General features: G+C 39.6%; 1 pseudogene; it reads right to left on the reverse strand.

Moving 5' to 3' along the window:
- Nucleotides 1-331: 331 nt before the first annotated feature.
- On the reverse strand, nucleotides 332-1,885 carry LOC104874294 (annotated as a pseudogene).
- Nucleotides 1,886-8,818: the final 6,933 nt, after the last annotated feature.

An 8,818-nucleotide genomic window follows, 5' to 3' on the forward strand; every position in this document is an offset into this window, starting at 1 on the left:
CAGTGTAAATTTATTCTACTAAGAAACTAATTTGATTTGAGAGTCAAATGCAAGTTTCCCTTTCTTCTATCAGTAATCAACATTATTTCAGAATTGTGCGTTATTGTGCATTTTCTTAAATCAAGTGACAGTCTGTTTCAACCAAATGATTTTGATTTGGAAATAAGAAGTCAACATAAGCTATGTTGCACACAGATCCCATGGCATCTTTCCAATCTAGCCTATTCTTGCAAAAGGGAGAGTTTCTCTTAAGGAGCCACTAAAGAGGCAGGAAGCCAGTGAGCTGGAGCTCTACAAAGCATCATCACGCACACACTCGGGCACACAAGGCTCATGGCAGGCTCATGTGGTGGTAACATAGGAGGTAGGTGATGCATTCGGCAGAGGGCTTTGCTACCTTGTACTGCTGGATCACCTTGACTGGTTGTCGATGCGCAGCCAGCCATTGAGCCTGATCTTGAAGACATCTGTATTGTAGTGACACCTGTGGCACTGTTGCCATGATAATAGACTACTGCAAAGAACTTATAGGTCCTATGGCATTTAAAATTCTTATTTCTAACTCCTGGAAAGAGCAGTTTCTTGCTGACCTCCAGGTCCATGGGATAGTCGATGTTCTTGACCAGCTTCTGGCAGCTGCCAGTCTTCTCATGCACAAAGCACTCCAGGTACAGCACAAGGACAGGAGGCAGCTTCTCAAGAGTCAGCAAGTTCTCAAGTACATCCTGGACAGTGCATATCTTGTCAGACTGGATATCCAACTGCAACATGAAAAATGGCTGTAGAATGGCAGACTTTTGAATTCTGCTGGTAAACCACCAACCTCACATGTCCACCAAAAATGCCAGTGATTGAGGTCTAAACAAAATACTCCTGGCACTTCACTGATGTCTTGTTCTGGGGTGCACTTGCTCCCCCTCCTTCTCTTGGCCTTCACCCTGCTCTTGCCACTCATGGTTGGCCAAGGGAATTCTAGATGCATTGGAAACTATGAATTTTTCACTGTCTGGCAAGATGAGCTTCTTCAGGCTCAGCATTTCCTCATGCAGTCCATTGAGGATGAAGCCCAGGTACTCCTCTGCATTTTCCTGTCTACCCTTGTCAGACAGGCTTGACTTGATGATGGGCAGGAGTCCGTAAAAGTACATGGGTCCAAAGGCAGCTCCAGAATGGATCCCCCTCAAGATTTTATCTCCAAGAGCTTGTCAGGACTTTGAGGCACAGGCATGTTAGTAAACTCATTCCTTAGCAGGACAAAGCTATCTATTATGGGTGTCAATGTGTAAGGCCTCTGCACCTTGGAATACAGAGAAATGAACTTCATGAGATTACTTGTCAGAGGTTAAGTGGCCAATGCCTGCAGAGTAGCATTAATGTAGCACCAGTTTCCTTTACGATCAGCCCATAGGGCTGACACTGACTTATGTATTAGGGTTACATTCTTCAGTAACTCTGTGATCTGTATGGCTACTGGATCCTCTGAAACTAGAACAAGCCCTTCTTTAACTTCAACCTGCTTTTCAGAGGCAAGGAGTGATGCAGCAATAGGAGAACACTCAGTTTCCACACACACCATGTGTGAGGAGGAAGAGGGCTTAGCATCATGAAAGAGGCTGGCCCAGGAACTGGCAGGCTGGTCAATGGGAATGTGTATGGAGAAGCCACTCTTGATGGGGGGTGACTTGAGTTCCAGCTTGGACAAGTCTGTGCTCTCCACACTCCAGGATTCAAGTACTTGTCCAGTGGTGACACCAAGGTTCTCAGTAGTATCAGTAGCAACACAGGGTGGAGCCACAGCTGTCCATAGCAGAAACTCTTCTGGGAGGTGGGTTTGCTCCAAGTCAGGCCAATGGCAGCCCTCAGGCTGCTCCACAGTCCTGGCCATGCTGTCCAGTCCTCCATGGAAATGACCATCAGGCACAGTGTCACTGATGAAGTCTGTGGAGTTCTGATAATACCTCGGCAGCCACTTCTTCTTCCTTTTCTGCACCCTCAGTTCCAGGCCACTTGGACCACCAGCATTCTTCAGAGCCTCTGCTTCTGCTGTGGGCTGCTGTCCAAGGTCAGGGATGGGTCCAGGTATGGGCTGTCAAGGGACCTGGAGTTCACTTCCTGGTCTAGTCCATCAGAGGTCATTTTGAAAGCTATACAACCAAGAATAAATTCAGGTCCCAAGACCAAGAGACTGGTGAGGACGGGAGCTGTGTGAAGCCACTGACATGAGCCCCTCCCCCACCCAGGCCTCCCGACCCCAACAGACCTGAGCAGGCATTTCCAGCAACCCAACCCAAACACCCCCCCGCGCCTCCTACGCATCTGGCTTCCTGGCTATGCCTGTCCCTCATCTATACTGCAGAGGCACAGAGGATCTTAAAGATCATTGCCCTGAGCTACAGCAGAAATGAATAACAGTAAGAGGGCCTTACTCCTAAGTCCCCATCCTGAAGGGTAAAGTGACTATATTGATCAGTTTATTCATATAAACATATTTTTGGCTAGCCTTCGATTTCATTTTATGTCACCTGGTTAAAGGTTATAGATTAATGACTACCACAAATTGTCATTTTCTAAGCTGCATTTGATTCTATTGTTGTTATTGATTGTATCACTCGGGCTAGTGTTGTGACTGACCTAATCAGTAATGTAAATGAGATTTCCCCAGAGTTGTTAAAGACCCAAATCCTAAAGATCATCTCTATCTGGAAGACACTTCTGAGAAGCAATCATTCCTTAAGGACTGTAAATACAAGCAGCAAAGATATCTACAATAAGTAATACAAAAGTATCAACCCAGGGATTAAACCAAGGACTATACCAACAATAATAGAAATGAAAAGACATTTAAACAAGACACAGTCTTCCAGCTTACCAAAGGCAAATTCTGGGAAAAATGAGATGGAAAAGTCTGATAATCAACCACCTGGACAATCTGAACTGAAGCACAGGAAGTAAAACAAAACAAAACAAAAAACAAAAACAAGTGATTGAGGCTCTAGAAATATTTAAAACAGAAATAATTTTCCAGATAAAAGACATGATTATAAACTCTAGAACAGAAATAGATGAGTTCAGGACCATGATGAAAACCATGAATGCTCAGCCTAGGAAAGAAATGGAAATGATGAAAACCCAACATAAGAAAGAAATGGAATCCATGAAACAGATTCAAACTTATATCCAGGAGATTAAAAGCTCTACTAAAAGTATACATAGCAGACTAACCCAATCTGAAGTCAGAATATCAGCTATAGAAGACAGGATAGTAGTCATTGACCATGAAAAGGGACATCTATTAAAAATAGTAAGGGAACATGAGAAATCAATTCATCAGCTTCTAGATGATGCAAAGAAGAATAATATAAGATAAGTAGGAGTCCAAAAAAAGCAGGAGAAGGAGCAAATGACATAAAAATAACTATTCATAGAAGTAATAGCAAAAAACTTCCCAAACAGAGTAAAAGAAGTTGGCATACTTATAAGTGAGGCATATAGGATTCCAACTAGTTATGATAAAAAAAATCTATACCTAGACATATAATAATCAAGACCCTGGAAACCTAACAGAAGTACAAAATACTACAAGCATTTAGAGATAAGAAACAAATTACATGCAAAGGAAAGCCAGCTAGAATCAAAACAGACTTTTCAACATAAACCCTCAAGTCAAGGAGAGCCTAGAGTGAGGTATTTCAAGCTTTAAAAGAAAACAATCACCAACACAGCCTGATGTATCCTGAAAAACTATCTTTCAAAATTGAGGGAGAAATAAGACACTTTCATGACAAAGAACACCTGAGAAACTTCATGAATATCAAACCATCACTGCAATTAATTTTTTAAAATATCCTAGAAAAAGACAATGAAGGTCACAACTCCATGAGCCCCAACACAGCAAATCCAATTGGCAAGAATTTAAAGGGAGAGGGAGAAAAATAAAAGCCAACAATAGGAAAATAAAATGACAATGATAAGTCAATACATATCAGTTATAACCATCATTGTCAATGGCCTCAATTCACCAATCAAAAGAAATAGACTGGAAGAATTGAGAAAGAAGCAAAATCTGACAATATGCTATAACAAATCCTCAGTAGCACAGGAACTAGCACAAAAAATCAACAATTGGAATCTCATCATTTTTAAAAGTTTCTGCACTGCCAGAGAAATCACAAGCTGAGCTAAGAGACAATCTATGATCTGGGAAAGATTTTTACCAGCTTTTTCTCAGACAAAGGTCTACTATCTATCTCAACTATATAAAGAACTTTTAAAAAATCAGACCCGCCAAATACAAAGGCCAAATTCAAAAATAGGCATCTGAAATGAACAGACATTTCACAGAAAAAAATGTAAAAGCAGTAAATAAACATGAAGAAAATGTTCAACATCACTGGTCATTCAAGAGATGCAGATAAAAAAAAAAAACACTGAGATTCCATCTCACCTCAGAAAGAATGGCTGCTATCATAAAATCAACCAATAACAAATGCTGGCAGGGTTGTGGGGTGATAGGTACCCTTCTTCATTGTTGGTGGAAATGTAGACTGGTGCAAACACTATGGTGATCCATATGTAGATACCGCAGAGATCTAGGGTTAGAAGTCCCATTTGACCAGCTATCCCTCTGCTGGGTATCTTCCCAAAACAATTAAAAGAATCATACCACATTGATATATGCTCACCCATGTTTATAGTGGCACAGTTTGTAATAGCTAAAACTTGGAAATAGGCCAACTGCGTATCAACTGGATAAAGAAGATACGGGTATTCTTTATTTATAAAATGGAGTATTACTAATTCATAAAGATCGAGAAACTAGAGACATGTATAGGTGGATACACATTGAGTCCATACTATTTTTTATTGAATTTATTGGTACTTTTTAAGTATACAGTACAGTTACATTCATCACTGGGATCTTGTACCTTTACATGACAGGTCTTGGTTTTCATTTTTCCCCCATACCCTTGCCTTAGCTTTACCCCTTCCCCCTCCCCTATTTACGAAGACTTTGTTTCCATTTTTTCCTTTGCTCATTTTTTTCTTGTCCCTTATTATCTTTCCCCTACCCTTCCCACTTCCCTTACACCTGTGGCCCTTCTTCCTGTTTCACATTATCAGTTATACAATTTCTATACAGTTATACAATTTACACTTTTAGTTTTCCACACCAGAGAAACTATTTGGTATTTACACGTGTATCTTATTTATTTTACTTGAGTATGGCCTCTATATGCATCCATTTTCCTATGAATGACTCTAGTTTCTCATTCTTTATGCCTGAGTAGTACTCATACTTTTAAGTGAAATTAAAAAGACCCACATGTGTAAATACCAGTTTCTCTGGTGTGAAAAACTAAAAGTGTAAATAAGGATCAAAATGTATAATTGATATTGTGTAATAGGAAGAAAAGATTTAAAATAGTAGAGGAAGTGTGAGAGCTAGGGGAAAGGGAAAAATATGTAAAAAGGAAAAACATGGAAACAATGTCTTTGTAAATAGGGAAGGGTGGAGAGGTGAAGAGAGGCCTGGGGAATAGGGAAAAATAAGAACCAAGATAAGTCATGTAAAGGTACAAGATCCCAATGATGAATGTAACTGTACTGTATACCTAAATTGTACCAATAAAGTTAATAAAGATTAAAAAAAGAATAAATTCAGGGGCCTGAGGGTTCAATGTGCTTGAAATACTGTGGCTGGGGTCTCTCTACAGAGTGTCACTGGGTGCAATTGTTTCATTGACACCAAACTCAATTCTGATACTCTTGTCCTGTTTAGACTTAACCTAACTTTTCCTTTGTGCAGTTCTGTATAATTTGTTTATAGAGCCTCAATGGATTTTTTGTACAGTGCATCATTATGCAATACTGTAAATTTTGCTGATTGTACTTTGTGGTTCATGTTCTGCTATGCATTATAGTACTGAGTGATGTAAATCAAACAAAGTCATCAAGTTGGAGTTTCCTCTGACCATTTCTTTGTTCTGAATGTTGTAAAAATTACGTAGGATATACAGCTCCTCAGTTTGTGACTAACATGTTTAGTGACCTGGTCACTGGAACAGCTCAGTCATTAAGCCAGGAATGCCTGTCCAGGCAGAGCTGGTGCTCCTAGTCTATGGCATCTGGAGATTGCAGCCTGAGAAGTGAGTGCTCCACTTGGGGGGCTGCCTTTGGGGCTGTGGGAAAACTGGGAAATAGCATTAAGGGTGAGCAATGCACTGTGCAGCTTCTACAAGATGAATGATTTCCAATATACACAGGGCTTCTGGTCTCAATTCTCAATCATCAGGCAGTTCATCTGCAGCCTGAGTGCCACACAGAGCTGTTCTGCTGCATGGAGGGTGTTTTCTCTTTTTTCCCTTTTTGTATTTTTAATATTTAATATTTGAATTACAAATTTGAGCCGGGTGCGGTGGCACCTATTTGAATCCCAGCCCTAATGAGGCAGAAGCAAAAGGTTTATGAGTTCGAGACCAGCCTGAACTACACAACAAGACTCTGTCTCAACTAAATAGTGAGGCATCACAAAGAACTAAATTCATCAGGGCTAAAATCTCCCAAAATATACACTAGTGCAATCGAGCCCTCTGGTTGGAAGGCAACTGCTCCATTGTTCAGATGCAGGTAACTGCACTTGCTTCAACCAGGTAAGTGCAAACCACTAATGTGCCCACCAGCTAGACCCAGAAGATCTCCAGCACTGACACCATCTCCCAGAGTGTCTGCTGGAAACCACAGCAAAGCCCCTGCCTCAGATTTCAGTTCTACACTGCACACCATGGAGGGCCATGACGGACAGTTTCAATGGGACTCGCTCCGTTCTCCAATGCCACCAACTTCTCACTGCACAGATGCTGGCACTGGCCGGCCTTGGGGCAGGCTCATTTTTTTTTTAAGTTTTTTTATATGTTCTAAATAATAACCCCCTATCTCAGCTAGCAAGGATTTTTCTCTCTTCGCTCTGTCCTTTATTTCTTATGTTGTCCAAAGATTTTTAATTAGATGTAGTCCCAATCATTGGTTCTTGATATTATTTCCTGTGCTATTAGGGTTCTATTCATGAAGTCTTGTTCATGGATCAACAGAAATAATATGGTTAAAATGGCCATGTGACCAAAAGCAAATTCCATGTAGTCCCAATAAAAATGCCAAAATTTTTCAAATAACTAGTAAAAAAAAAAAAATTCCTAAAATTCATATGGATACCTAGACACAGGATAACAAGAGCAATCCAGAAGAAAAGAAAAGAAAAAAAAAAAACCCAATGCTTGAGGGAATTACACTACTCAATTTAAAATTATACTACAAAGTTATAGTAACAAAACAACATGTTACTGACACAAAAAAATTGACAAGTATACTATCAAAATAGAATACAGGACACAAAACAAAACCAAGCACCTAAAACCATCTGATTTCGTTTTTCCATTAGGTTTTTTTTTCTCGTTTTTTATTGGTACATTTTAGGTATACAGTACAGTTACATTCATTATTGGGATCTTGTACCTTTATGTGACAGGTCTTGGTTCTCATTTTTTCCCCCTGTCCCTGCTCTCCCGTCACCCCCTCCTCCCTTCCCCATTTACAAACATTTATTTCTATTTTTTCATTTTCTCCTATTTTTTTCCCTTTCCCTTATTACATTTCCCCTACCCTTCACACTTTCCCTACAACTTTAGCCCTTTTCTTCCTATTTCACATTTTCCATTAGGTTTGTTGGTACATTTTAGGTATAAATATAGTTACATTCTTTATTAGGAATTTGTAACTTTACATGATGTATCCTGCTTCTTATTTTTCCCCATTCCCCTGCCCTCCCTTCACCCCTTTAACACTTCCCTATTTACAAAGACTTTGCTTCCATATTTTTCCATTTCTCATATTTTTTTCTTTTCCCCTACCCCTCCCACTTCCCCTGCTCCTTTAACATTTTCTTCCTATTTCTCAATATCAATTATACATTGTGATCCTTACTTATAATTTTAGTTTTTCACACCAGAGAAACTATTTGATATTTACACATATGTGTCCTATTCATGTCACTTAAAGAGTATGGCCTCAATGTGCATCCACTTAGCTATAAATGTCTCTAGTTTCTTGTTCTTTATGGATGAGTAGTACTCCATTTTATAAATAAAAAATACTGCTGTCTTCTTTATCCATCCTCCAGTTGATGGTCAATTAGGCTGTTTCCAAGTTTTAGCTATTACAAACTGTGCCACTATAAACATAGGTTAGCATATATTACCATTACCGTGGTGTGATTCTTTAATGATTTTGGGAAGATATCCAGCAGGGGAATAGCTGGGTCAAATGGGACCTCTAATCCTAGTTGTTTGAGGTATTTCTATATTTATCACCACAGTGATTGCACCAGTCTTCACTCCCACCAACAACGGAGAAGGACTCCTTTCTCCCTATAACTCCACCAGCATTTGTTATTGGTTGATTTTATGATAGCAGCCATTCTTTCTGAGGTGAGATGGAATCTCTGTGTTGTTTTCATCTGCATTTCTTAAATGACCAGTGATGTTGAACATTTTTTCATATGGTTATTTGCTGATTTTACTTCTTTGTCTGAGAAATGTCTGTTCATTTCAGATGCCCATTTTTGAATTGGGTATTTATATTTTGGGGGATCTGATTTTATTGAGTTCTTTATATATTCTAGATAATAGTCCTTTGTCTGAGGAGCAGCTGGTAAGAAATTGTAGGCTGTTTCTTAGTTCTGTTGGTGGTTTCTCTTGCAGTGCAGAAGCTTTTTCATAGGATGAGATCCCAGTTTTTGATCTTTGTGCTAGTTCCTGTGCTACTG

This window comes from Fukomys damarensis, unplaced genomic scaffold, assembly GCF_012274545.1.
Source record: "Fukomys damarensis isolate Sample0158 unplaced genomic scaffold, DMR_v1.0_HiC HiC_scaffold_14, whole genome shotgun sequence".
NCBI lineage: Eukaryota > Metazoa > Chordata > Mammalia > Rodentia > Bathyergidae > Fukomys > Fukomys damarensis.